The sequence below is a fragment of the Trachymyrmex cornetzi genome, unplaced genomic scaffold (genome assembly GCF_001594075.2).
Source record: "Trachymyrmex cornetzi isolate Tcor2-1 unplaced genomic scaffold, Tcor1.1 scaffold11, whole genome shotgun sequence".
In the NCBI taxonomy this organism is placed as follows: Eukaryota; Metazoa; Arthropoda; class Insecta; order Hymenoptera; family Formicidae; genus Trachymyrmex; species Trachymyrmex cornetzi.
Genome location: NW_017295653.1, coordinates 120,247 through 135,179, shown reverse-complemented (window position 1 = coordinate 135,179; position 14,933 = coordinate 120,247). Strand labels below are relative to the sequence as shown.

The 14,933-nt window shown below is 31.9% G+C and overlaps 1 protein-coding gene across 2 annotated transcripts in view; it reads right to left on the bottom strand.

Moving 5' to 3' along the window:
* LOC108762741 (protein fem-1 homolog CG6966) overlaps nt 1-14,933 on the bottom strand; it is a 39,959-nt gene that overhangs the window by 22,768 nt on the left and 2,258 nt on the right. Inside the window, exon 1 of one of the 2 annotated variants that reach the window (XM_018509907.1) lies at nt 14,007-14,025. The exons of the other annotated variant lie outside the window; for it this stretch is intronic. The gene's annotated coding sequence lies outside the window, so the exon portion shown is untranslated. Of the gene's footprint in view, nt 1-14,006; nt 14,026-14,933 lie in introns of those variants that run through there. 2 annotated transcript variants of the gene reach the window in all.

The following is a 14,933-nucleotide window of genomic DNA, read 5'->3' as shown; positions in this document are numbered from 1 at the left end:
AAATTATTTACCATTTATAAAACAAAATATTAAAATTAAATTCTGATAAACTTTAATTTTAATTTTGAATATGATTTCTAATATACAATTGATTTCGATTGATATTTGTGTAATCTAATTCAACTATCAATACCAAATCAAACAGACACTTCTCTCAGTACAGATTCAAGTTACTCGCGTTATTTTTGTACTTTGTGTGCAGCATATGCATCCACTTCTCTTTTATCTCGTAAAAAGCATGAGCACATATTGAGAAAAAGTATACTAAACTTTAATAAATATTTATTTGAATAGTATCAACTAAATGTTTATTTATAATAAATAAACAGTATGAATATTTACTAAAGGTGATATTTATTGAATCGAATTAATGGTTCTTGTACCAATTATAAGCATGTATTTATACTTAGTAAATATTTAGTTGGCATTATTCAAACAAATGATTTACCAAAATTTATTATAGTATAATTTTCAGTGAACGATCTTCAACAGGAGTTCAAAATAGGACAAGAGCTCGCTCGATATTTTTTCAGAACGCGCTGTCAAGAGACCTTTTCGATTCTCTTATGGCAGCGACGAAGCAAGAGAGTCGGCTTTCGACGCAGAACCGTTCTCTCGGAAGCTAAATAAATATTCAGTCCAGAAATATTGAACATCGCGCTGAGTGTTTTTGAATTCAATCAGAATACGGAGGGAGAGCTTGCTTTGTGTGCTTTCGCTCAGGAACAAAGACTCCATGGATGATTCAAAGGCTAATCCGAGGAACGAGGCAATGATTTTTTGGGAAAGACTCTGACTCGAGGAGACAAAAGGATTAATAGAATAACTGAAAGTTTAAGTCTGACTGAAAAAGTAAACGTAAAACTTGAGAATAACATAAATACATAAATTTAACAAATGTGGCTTAACGCAGCTAATATATTTTCATCGTCACTCTTAATTTTTTCAATTTTCTACCAAGTTTTCTTTCATTTTCTAACTTTTTTTTTTCTGGTACCCATTTATTGTATTTGTCTAATTATAAGGCGCAATTACAGGGGTATTATCATTTGGACATTACCGCAAAGCCATTTATGCGCGTAATGGAACAAACACAAGAGCACTATTACGCAAATGGCGAGTAGGAAAAGGTGGCGCATACCAAACGCAAAAGACATAAGACAAAAAGTATGAGTAACGCGGAAAAGTATGATTACAGTGTGGAGCGCGAGCGCTGGCTTTCAAGCAATGTCAAGGTAGCGAGCGAAGCCTTCTCGTAATTACGTAAAGTCGAATGTCGCGATTACACAGAATTGTAACGCGGTCGATTAGGAGAAAGAGTCTTTGTTTGCGTCGGTGGGAAAGGATTCCAGATAGAAATAGAGATAGTACAATGAAAATGCGGAGATTCCCATTTTCATGTTACGTCTAGGAGGCTCCGAGTCTTTTCGCCAGATTCCGGTTTACATAACGCGATATCGCGGGATTTAAATCTTCAACGGTATCGAGAAACCTGCATTTGCAAAGAAAATAAAGAGGAAACGATCGGACCATTCGAAACGACTGTCTTTCCATCGATGGGTTTTAAACATATCACGCGCGACTATTCTCTTTTCAGACATTTGAAAATGCACATTATTTTCCTAAACGTCTTGCATTACGTCAGATATATTTTCTCGATCTGACGCAGTGAAACGTTCTATTAATTACGAAACGAGAACAAAGTCAGATATCTTTTTTTCTTGGCTCATCTCACATTATCGTCCATTTCTGTCACTCCCACTGGTTCATTTTCTTACTTCATTTTATATTTAATCCAAAAAAATTCTAAATGATTCTAAAATATTCCTCAATAATTTCAAAAGCCTTTATACATATTGTTATTCGTAGATAAATAACACAAAAAATTCTAATTTGCAATCTATTCTATAGAAAGCTGCTGATTGAGAAAAATAACATAGTATTTCAATTATAATGAAATTAACATAATAATTCAATATTATACAAGTTAATTTTAATGCATTCATTATTAATTATTTCTATATACATATATATATATACATATCATTTAGCTACATAAATTACACGCTTCACTGCAAGTGTGTAATAAGTGTCTTCCTATGTGTGTGACTTACTTAGTCCCTCTGTAAAAATAACAAACTATACTGCATACAGAAAAATAAATTTACATGTTTAAATGTAAGTATAGTGTTATTTCTACACACCTGAATTTGCAGTATTATCGCAATTAGTTCGTCGCTAATAGAACTGCAACTTTATCACATAGACCTTATCAAGAACAATTGCAAAAAAATGCAGATATGTAGGAGACTCGAATAAAGTTATCGAAGAACGATAACAATAAAGAAATGACAACGCGATTATAAGTTTCACTGCATCATAGCATTCACTGCATTTATCAATTTCAAAAGTCTATAGCTGTAATTTATGTGTATCACAATTTTAAAGATAATCGTGGAAACGCGCAATCGAGAAGATTGAAGAGAAATCAGGAACGAAGTCAAGTTGTAAATTGGTGCCAACCTTGAAACGGCTGTCAACGCGTTACGCAATTGCGCGTACACGTGTGTGCAAAATTGCGTTAAACACGCCATTGCTAGTTCAACAACTGTATCATCTTGCGTAATATCGACACGTCGCCGTCGAATCGATCAGTAAAACAGACTTGGTTCTAACGTCGACTCGTTTTAATTGCATCGATTATAATAATCGTGCAACTTTAAACGATACTACATCATGGCCGTACAGCCAATTGCTTGAACAATCGAATAATCGAGTAACCACGAGTGCTTTTTTTTTCTAGCTACAAAATCAATAATCACGGTAGTTACTAACAATAGAATTATAAATCATACAACGCGATCTATATTGACTTTGACGTGAGCAGAATCGATTGCATTCTTCGACGTGTAAGCTCTCGTTCTAATCTGCGTCACGACGATAACATTCTTTCATCGACAATCCCGCCGAAAGGTCAGGGGTTCCTCAGGACTTTACCGATTAAGTGGTTCATTTCAGGTTACACCTGCGAAGCTATTTTAATCATTCGCATCTAATACAGCGCAGTATATGCTCGCCCGTTGACTGATTTTATAAATAAACTTCGGTAGGTGGATCGATCTCAATGTTGCTCATTTGCTGTTAATAAATATTATGCTTTTTATATCAGTGAGGGAATTAATGCGGATTATTTAGTTTAATTTTAAATTTTCATTGAACTGTATGCTCAAGTGGTCTGCACAAAAATTATCGTCTTTTTATATATCAATAATATTAATTATATTTTCAAAGTTGCGTGGTCGCAAAATGTCAGAGTATCAATATAACGAATAGTTGCGGATCGATTTATCGAGCAAGCTTTATGCCCTTATCAGATCTAACGAATTCGTTAGATCGTACACGAGTAATTTTACAATTAGACCTCTAGCCATCCGACTCGATAACTTTGCAGACAATCGGACGACAAGATAGTTTCCTGCGCGAAATAAACAGACGCCTCAGTTCGACAGCTCGCAAATATTATCACGACTGATGTAAAGTTGATATCAAACTTTGCGAGGGACAATTACGTACACGCTTCTCGGTCGTTCGAAGACGTACACGTCGGCTTCATTGTGCGTTTAAAATGCGCCAACCTTCGTTCGTGGACAATCGATCCCGATGGGGAATAAAATACGACACGCTATACTAATACGCTAACACACTACATCGCGAATGCGAGTATATACTCGCGATAGTCTCAAATGCAATGGTATCAAATGCAATAACGATTAAATGTATGAACTCGCGGATGAGTAAATATATCCTGTCAGCCGCGAAGTGTCGAGTTCACTTCCCGAATTAGAGTTCTCGGGCACGAGTTGCCGTGTCGCGGTGCAGTTCGGCGATCGATTCCGCAATTTATGATGGGAGTACCTCGCAAATTCTCGTCAAATAACACACACGCGCGCGCGCGCGCGAGCATGGCGACGTCTCGCCAATTTACTAACGGGTATTAATAGCCACCAGCTCGTACATTCCCTTGAAGCTACAAGTATAACGACATCGAGAAAACGAATTTCGTTAATCGTTCTGCCGCCGCTTTTCATTTCGATAAACATTTATAATTGATTTACGCAGTGTACCGTAAATTAAATATTGACCGTAAAAAATATATTTCTATTCACGATAAAAGATGTTAAAAACAATGGGTATAGACGGAGAAATTGACAAGAATGTCATAGATTTCTCATTAATATTTATCGATTCTGATGTAAAATCTGAAATAATTTCAAAGGTTTAGATGCAAGCTGATACATATGTATGTATATATAAGTTATAAATAAGAAAAGGTCATATAAAGGAAGAGAAAAAAATTAGGTATAAGAAAAAGTTAATTTATCATTCTTGTAGATATCTCTGGAACAATGTCTATAAAACGAAAAAAATCTATCGCGATGATAAATCTTAAGATATCTGTAAATATAATTGATAAACTTAAGCCTCCCGTTCATTCGCTACTATCTCATATGTGACGTCAGAAGCGAGAAAACAGATGATAAAAATTCTTGCAAATTATATTTGAATAAAAATATTTTTCCGTAAAACAATTGCAATCAGTAGAAAAGATTTATAAAATATTGTTTTCTTGTTTTGCAGAAAAATCGAATCATATTTATTTCTACATATTATTAATTTTACTGTTTATTGTCATAGTTATTGTTGTCATAAGCTCATTCGTTTTTGGTTATGTATACTTTATTTTCAGATATATGGTTATTTATTAATTAATGAAATAAAAGCAGAATTTTTTCGGTATGTTTCACAAATCGAAAATGTAAGTATCGTTTCGTTGAAACATATTTCTATTTTAATATATTTTACAAGAATTATTATTATCGTGCGTTTTCTCGCTTCTAGCATAATAATTTGAGATAGTAACGATAAGTAAAGTCCTAAAAACATATTTTAATTATAAAGAGAAAACAAATAGAATGTAGAGATTCTGATACGAGAAACATCACACTGGAATTTATAAGATACGAACACGTTCAATGTCATCGGCCTTGACAAAATTCATTCACGACACGATTTTAGAATATCACCAATTATCGTCATTGCAGAGAATTGTCGATCATATTTTCGCGTATCTCGCACATCTTATCGAAAACACTTCCACGTATGAATACAAATGTATAGACTAGATGAAGTGCGCCAATCAAACACGAGTGATCAATTTCATGATATGTAAGAGGTAGACAAAGACAAGTCAATTTGGGCTTTAATTGCTTGGCCTAAATAGTATTAATCAATGACTACTGTTAGCATTGAGAATATAGACTTATATCGATCGTTTTACTCAACCTACGCCAGTCGATTAACTAGAGGATTTATAATACAAGAACGTATATATGGTCGCGTTGTTCAATCAGTGCTCTCCTTGCTTCCGTCATCATGTATCGCGTCATGAAATCGTAAACATTAAGGCCCGATTCCACCAACGTAAGATTAATTTTAATCTCGGTTTAATTTATTCTTTATCTCATCTTCTAATTCTGAAAATTAGAAAAAGATAAATAGTAAGTTAAACCAAGATTAAAGTTAACTCTCTGTTTATCTTTTTCTAATTCTTAGGCCTGGTTCCACCATTTCAAGAATGTTGTGAGGAAGTAGTAACAGTAAATTAAATCGAGATTAAAGTTAATCTTACACGATGGAACCGACCCTTAGAGTTAAGAAAAGATAAAGAGTAAATTGAAGCGAGACCTAAAGTTAGTCTTACTTTGGGGTGAAACCGGATCTAAGAATGTCGCAATCGTGAATCTCAACTGTGATCGCAGAGTTCAGCCATTAATCTTTTCTGTTCAGTCACACTGCATGCGACTCATATCGCATGTGCATAATTGATTATCAAACTGCACACGACAAACATTTTCATTTGCCTATGAATTTACAATTAGTTCGCTTTTAATTGCAAAGATGATCGTGCAACTGTAAAGTGCACTTTGCACGTTTATAAAGTATTGGATACACGGAAAAAATTTTATATTATGTTTTAATACAATTTTAAATTAGACTTTACTATGTCTTGTATTTTTGATGGATTCTCACAACATGATTCCGACTTAACTTTTACTATGGTAATATTAATTTTTATCATATAAATAAAGTAATTATTTTGTTAAGCCATATTTTAACATGAAAACAGTTAATTTTTACTATGGTAAGCAAACAAAATTTGTTAGGTATATTTGATTTTGTAATAAAAAATTTTTACTATGAAAAAGTGTAAAAATTACGTTATATTATTGTTTTTAAAAAAATAACTATAGGATTTAAACTTATAATTTACATGAAGACCGCAGCTATCACATTATAGTAATTCTATTATAAGTATAAAATTTTCTCCGTGTAGATACGGAGAAGTCGCGACACGTCGTACATATAAATCGTTCATATTTACACTACGTTTGGTGTCGCAACATTGAACGTGTTTGCCGTTGCGAGAAGGAGGCACGCAATGCCGATTTCATCGATAAGACACACGTGCTATAATTTCGCGTTAGTCATTGGTGATCGCCGTTTTTTTATTTAAATTTTGTTTCCACATTTTTTCACGCGTAATGTATACGTGAACTGGAATGGGCAATCTTGACTTGGCTTTCTAAAGTACTGATTTTTTTGCACTCAAGGTGCATTCCATTTGATGCTCGCAACATTCTTGAAGTCATTTCATTTTTGTTATTCATCAAATGCTAAATAAGGATAAATGCTTGCAACTATGTGAGCGTCAAATGAAACTTCAGAAGATCGATTCAAGATCGTTCATCCCGTCTACGGAAGATCGCGCAACTAGGCAGATTCAACCATAGGGAGAGCATCAGTACATAGAGACACACTAATTATTTTTTTTAATAATAAGGAAATTTTTAATATTGACTACTCTTATATTACTTTTCAACTGGAATAATATAACTGAGCAGCCAGCATTAACAAGTTCCGTACTGCACGAATCGCAGCTGGATTTTCCATTTAGATCATTTAATATTTTGATTGATCATCTACACGCTATAATATAATTACAGAATAGTGTTGAAACAATTATGTTTCAAGCGTCAGCAAAAATATATAATAAACTTCTGAGTATAAATGTTACTATGTAATCGTTATATATAGTATTGAGTAACAAAACCTCTCTTCGATATAGAAGGTTGTGGAAGATATTGCGTTCAAATTATGAAACATTTAATTATTACAATTTATGTTCATATTACGGTCGTACTTTGAGAAGAACGGGATATCTCTCAGGAGTCAACGTGTGTGAGCTATGAGATAACAACACGAACTGAACAGAATATTAATACTTCTGAATATATTGTCCACGGTAAAAAAAAAGCGCTGTAATGAGGAGACAAATAGAATGTCATTCACACAACGCTTTTCCTTTTATTGTTGTTAAAAGGTATTGTGTTCAAAGGTATTTATATTTACGAAAAGAACGATTTTACCGAAGTATATAAAAAGACTAGATACAGATCTGAAAATAATTTTATTAGATCATCAAAATATTATAATTATGTAGGAGACACTCAAACTGACCAGTCAAAATTGTTGTAATATTGCTTATTATGCTTAAGATTTCTGCGTAATTATTTTGGTCCAACAAAATTATTTTCATATCAGTATCTAGCTAAACGTTTAGATACTTCAGCAAAATCGTTCTTTCCGTATTCTGTTTAGTTTGTGTTATTTCACATTGAAAAGAACTTTTTGTTGCCTAATATTATAACAATTGTAACATTTTGTTCAAAAGTGTATTTTCCATTTTATACCTATTCGTATAACTCTGCATGTGATGCTGGAAATATAACAATCTAAATTTCAGCACCATTTTATAATTATATTATAACGTTATCAAGATACTTGTGAAGCTGACTTTAATTAAAGTTCAAACATCTGTTATTTGCATTACACTGATGACAATCGTCATATAAATCATCATACATTATTCTTAAAGCACTTAAATCCAGTCCGGTTTCATGCTTCTGTTTACTATTTTACAATTATGCAATATTGATACAATCTTCTTCTTTATAAGAATTTTAATAATTATTTTAACGTTACGAAAAAATATATGTTATTTAATAATCACGATAACGCAAACAAAAATATCATGGGTTACCGGTGATTCACGCGACATGGTGGTCAAGTCACTTAAAATTGGCCGGCACAGTTAAAATTTTTATTGTTAATTAATTTTTATCGTTATTGTTAAAAAAAAATTAGTGGCTCAGAGTAAATAGTCTTCATACAGACGCACATCTACGAACATGTCCCGCTACTAAATATAACCATCGCTTTGCCGCGACTATTTCCTACTCGAGATAAACGCGAGTCAAGAGGAGAAGAAAAGTAGCGTGCTTTTGGCTCTCACAGGATAGACTCCTGAAGAAGATGGACCACTTTCCATGATTTTCGCCACGACACCACTTATCAGTTGGGTTATCGAAGCGATAACCAATTTTGAGCACGTTCTTATGTCCGCAAATTTTTTTCCCGATAGGTATGAATTCGTAGAGGTTGAATAAGCGACTGCTTTGCTCGAACAAATCGTGATCGAAATTCAATATCGAACAATAGGAATTAATTTAATTTGAATATGAGTTGACGTTATCAATTATTTATAGCTCTGCATCAGGAATAGTTAAATAAAAGTATAGTAATTATGCGAAGTTTGCTTTTCTTTAATTTCAGCAGTTGATACAAAAAATTATTGCGGATGGAAAATTGAAAGTTTACAAACTTTACGTGAATACAGATCTTACGGAATAATTACGGAATCGCGTAATATCTGTTGAATATCAGAAGTAATTATTTTTAAAGTAATAGTATTGCCGATATTACATTAGAAAGTTTATTTATGCATGTATTTTAAACATATAAGAGGGTTTTCAAATTCTTAAAGAATTAGTTTTAGAAATTTGAAAACCCTTTCACATATTTAAAACACATGCATGAATAAATCTCGGGATACTCTCAATTAACTTAAATATGGAAAAAATTAAAAAAATTGAACAATATTAAGTAAAGACCGACTGATGAAATTAAAAACACATAAATAGAAAACGTCATGATTAATTAAGACGTTCGTCGTGCCTAATAATACTTTTTGTGAATTTAATTATTTCTTACAATAAAACATTTATTTGCTAATAGTTAAGCCTTTTAGCCATATGTTTTCTTGATATTTCTTTAAAAAGAATTATCTGAATATATATTGACATAAGTAACACGTTAAATCGAATCATTATCGTAAGTTGAAAATGACTCCAAAGAAAAGTTGAAACGTATTATATTAAATAATTTAATTTTTTTACTTGTACATTTATATTTTTTACTGTGTACGACATACAGTTAGTTGATTATAATTAAAAAAAAATATTTAATATTTGCATTTATTCACAAACCAATTATAGAACTGTTCATATTTGCCGGTTTTTTCTTACTGTTTTAATATTGTGAGTCGCATAACGAACTTTTCAATTAGGTATATGTATATAAATAAATTATGTACATATTTTTATACGTATGTAATTTTTTAATTTTTTTTTGTTTTTAAGTTTAAGGTTTATTCGTGTATATACTTTAAATAAAAAGGTTTTCAATTCCATAAAATTCAAAAAACTTTTTAATCGTATTTATATTTTCTAACTGCAATATCGATAATTTCATCACGTCAGCATTTTAAAGGTCCATAACTTCCTCATCACAAATCCTTGAGACAATCTTATAAATATTTAATAAGATATATAAGATATTTTATTTTTAGACTTTCGTTGAGCAAGAATCGACTCTCAAATCGATCGAGGAATTTATAAAACTAATTCGGTTAACGACGTTAAAAATCTGATAAAATCTAGATATGTTACAAATTCGTCAGAATAAAATTCATCGTTCCGAAACGTCACGTATGTAGAGTTCTGTCGCATTAACATGCTCGCAGCGATGTTATGAATTCGTCACAGATGGTTGTGGAGTTAAGTGTGCCAGACATTTTCGTGTGCAATTGAAATACCGTTAAAGACAATCCTTTAGCATGATCTGTTAAAACGCACGCGAGAAAACATGAATACAACGTCGGTAGAAAAATTCTAAAGTTAGGCGAAAACGTTTGAAGTTGCCGTTGCTCGTGAAGAGGTTTCACAAAGGTAAATTATGAATACATACATACTTATGTCCAGGGTGTCCCGTAATTTATTCGACAACGCTCATGAGTGGAGTTCAAGTAGAGCGAACTAAACTGAGTTGAAAAGTCCTCTACCATTTTGCAATTTTCGTAATAATTAATAAGATATTGATTATTAAAAATTGCCGAATATTGGTCTTCAATAATTTTTTTTTCAAATACTATCAACTTTACAGAAAAACTGTAAGAGACAAAAATTGTTTATTTTCTTCTCATAAAATTCTGAGAATTTTTTTAGAATTTTTTTATACCGTATTTTCTCATGTTGATAAAAATAAGAAAATGCAATACTAAAAAGATGATAAAAAATTCTTAGAGTTCTATGAGAAAAAAATAAATTTTTGTCTCTTGCAGTTTTTTGTAAAATTGATAGTATTTGAGAAAAAAATGATTGAAGACCAATATTAAGCAATTTTTAGTAATGAATATTTTGTTAACTATTGCGAAAATTGCAAAATTGTAGAGGACTTTTCAATTCAGTTTAGTCCACTCTACCTGCCCACGAGCATTGTCGGGTGAATTACAGGACACCCTATATATACATTAAATGTAAAATTTCCAGAGAAAACCGGAAAGCGGTAACCTTGCAAGTATTCAAGGCTTTATTGCTACCTGGAAAATTACACAAGATGTTCGATAAATGTACCATAACAAAGTCAGGTATTGAGAATTGCTTCAGTAAGATTAATTTCTAGATAAACCGTTATGCAAGAAGTACAAGATTAAATTCTAGATAAACTGTCATGCATCACAATATCAATTGTTTCTGTATAGACTGTTATAAAAATTAAATTTTAATTTTGAGATTTTTGTCTAAGAAAGTTCACTATATATCTTTAAATTAAAATCAACATTTTATTTAAAAAAAAAAAAAAAAAAAAAAACGAAAATAGATGTAATACATATATGACAAAAAGAATTAAAGGAAGAGGTCAACTTGAGAATAAATAGCGAAACTCTCTTTGATTTCAAATAAATCTTAATAAACTTAATAAAATTAAATAAAATTTTAATTTATATATTTTAACGAAATATTTGAAAAACCGATAGATGCAAATGTGACGTCTGCCAAGCTGCCCCCCCCCTCTCCCCACTAACCAAATCTTAATGAATAAATTATATAATAATTTCTCGAATGTTAATAATTTAATAAAAAGATTCTGATTTTAATTGAAAAAATTAACGAGAATGTTTAGATGTAAATTGTTTGCGTTATTAATATTAAGCGTTGATTAATGGACGCGAGAAATGAAGTATCTACACTCAGAGTGGTACCAAAGCAATATCCAGAGAAAAGGTTGCTTCGATTTAAAGAAATTTTCTTTGCTATACGGTTAAAGAAAAAATTTCCTTGATTTGTGAAAAAATTTCTTTGATTTAAACACAGTTTTTTAAATCAAATAAAATTTATTTAATTTAAAGAATAATGTTTAAATCCAAGAAATGACGTTCAAATCGTGATTTCTTTAAATCAAATAAATCTTATTACATAGATCACGAATAAAGTGATAACTCGATTATTTGCGGCAATACAGACAGCCAAAATACTGATTAAAATACTATACGATTGCTGTTGGCGTACGAATTTAGGGTAAATATTTGCAACGCATAGCGACAGTATAGACGTGTCGGTTAGCTTATGAAATAGAAACGACGAACGTGCGAGCACGTTGCTGTCGGGAATTTCGAAATTACCGATCGTTAACTAGAGTTGCCATGGGAATAGCTCGATAAAATTTTCAGTATTCAAATTAAATAATTTATTTAAATTTAATATTCACACACACACACACACACACACACATACACGATAAGAATGATTAATTAATAATTATCATAATGGACGAATGATAATGCCTGCACGTGTCAATTTGAACGTTTGTCTAGCTGACTCCCCCCCCTCCCCCCCACTTAACCAACTCTTAATGAATAAATTATATAATAATACTGATACCATAAATCAATGATGTCTATAAGTAAGCGCATCTTTCTTAAATTAAAGGCTATTTTTAGATTTAGGATAAAATTTTGCGGGCCACATAATGTCTATTTCTCGGTAGCGTATATATAAATATATGTATATTAGACTACCAAGAAAAAAAAAATTTTTTTTTTAGTCAGCCACTTAGCTCAAAAGCTTCCATTTCATGTCAAAAGAACACCCCTAAATTTTTATCAAAAAATATTAAGATTTAGAGGTCGCTAGTGAACGATTTTTAAATCAAAGTTTCGATTTTCCTTAATACATGTTTAATTTGATGCAAAAATGACTTAATCCGGATTTCAAATATGGTATACTGTATGTTTTTTTAATTGCTGAACACGATGCAATAGTTCATTTAACCCTACGATATATGCCTTAAGAAATACAACCCGATTAATGTGAAAAAATGACCAAATTTCGAGTTCAAGGTCGATTTTAGCAAGGTCTCAAGCGTTCAAATTGTGTCATTTTTTTATATTAATCGGGTTGTAGTTCTTAAGGCATATATGGTAGGGTTAAATGAACTATTGCATCGTGTTCAGCAATTAAAAAAACATACAGTATACGATATTTGAAATTCGGATTAAGTTATTTTTGCATCAAATTAAATATGTATTAAGGACAATCGAAACTGTGATTAAAAATCGTTCACTAGCGACCTTTAAATCTTAATATCTTTTGATAAAAATTTAGGGGTGTTCTTTTGACATGAAATGTAAACTTTTGAGCTAAGTGACCGATTACAAAAAAATTTTGTTTTTCCTTGACAGTCTAATAAAATAAATATATACATTATATATAGGGTAAATCAAAGTAGTTGAATCAGTTTTTTATCCTACGAGAAAATATATATTATCGACCTTATACCTAATCGTCGACTTAACAATACAAATCAGATGCGTGAGTACATCGACGTGCAAATTGCTAATCTGAGCGCACAGAGAATGGCGCATTTTTAATCCGATTTGTATCATTAAGTCAATAATTAGGTGGTGTAATCGATGATTTTCTCATAAGATAAAAACCTGATTCAACTATTCTGATTCACCCTGTGTACATACATATATATATGTGTATATTAAACATATATATGTATATATACACACACAATAAATAGATATTATTTATACTTATATATAATATCGTATATGCAGAAGCTGTAAAATAGAAAATATAATTCCATATTTTTAGCTATAACCCGACGGGCCGCAGATTGCGCATCACTGCTATAAATATTGAACTGATTAGTGATTATTTATTTCAAATATTAAAAGCACTGTGAAAAAATTTAATAAGTATTAAATGGGTTAGTGCTTAATTACTTATTTTTAGTATTTTGAAAGCACTTCAGTGCCTTTAATCCTCAAAATAAGTAATTAACTAATTTAATATTTTAATTAAATTTCTTTAAGGACAGTGCAAAAATGTATTTAAAAAATGTCCGAGTGCATAGACCTCGGATAACTCGACTTGGCAGGTGCGCTCGCACCTGGCAAGTGAAAGATGTAGAATTTGATTTCCAGTCAACCGCGTCAATATCTCTCTCGCTCACGTGGTTCACCGATAGAAAAATGTTATGCTGTATCGACGCGCGATCGTTTGTGAAACATGGAGGTTGTAAATGGAGCATCGAAAACATATACGAGAGACTCTGCTTTGTGCCGCAACCTTAAAAAGGTCAGACCTCGTTTATCGCATGTTCTCGACAAAGGAAAATATGTATGTTATCAAACGTATCTCTCGTAAATAAAGTTTTAATGAAAGTGTTCTTGATTTCTTATTTCTTTGAACGCTTACGTCGCGTCACTTCCCTCGATGATAATGTAATTCGGGAAAACGAAGCGGACTTTGGACGATTCTACGATTCTATCTGTAGAAACTTAAATAGCTCGAGCCATTTTTGACTAATGCCTCACGTCATCTGACACCGTGTCGCGTCGGTCGTAGCGAAAAGTAGCGCTTTACTCACAGCGAATTCGGTTGCGCACTGGTGCATATTAAAGTCGTCGTACACTGATTAATCTGAGTGTAAAAGTGAAATGCAAATATTTCGAATTATATAATACATATTTAACTTAACAATGCACTATTAGATATGAAAGGAATAATGGTAACCCAATCATTTTAAGTTAAATAACATTTTGCTTTTTTTAACTTCCATGTGAGTCAAAATGTAAATTAATCCATTTCTGTGGTTAGTTCCAAAGTAAACATCGTCAATATTAACATATCCATTTAGTAAATAATACACTAAATTTGAGTGAAATTTAATATACTTTCTTAAATTATGGCTCAACTTCAATGTTTTCGTGAAATTAACATATTAGGTAAAATCAGCGACGCTCATAGAAATGATTAAAAATAATTCGAATTGAGTATAATATGACATCACGAATTTAGTTTACAATAAAATGTATTGAGGATTTCACGGTTTAACCTGTTTTTATATTGAACACATATCTTTTATATGTCAATTTGTGTACGACAACTGTAGTATGCACTGAATGCGCACCAATTGAATTCGCTATCAGAAGGGAGCGTGCGGCACGTGAGGAGGTAAGTTGTGGAAAGTCTCATTGTGGAATTGAACGCGAATCGTTATCTGACGTCTACGTAACATTGTCTCGCAGAAATATCAAGAATTAATACAGCTGGCGCGCCGTCTCGAAAACATCTACGTCTCGAAGTGGCGACGCAAGTCGAGAGACGCGAACTAGGCTACAT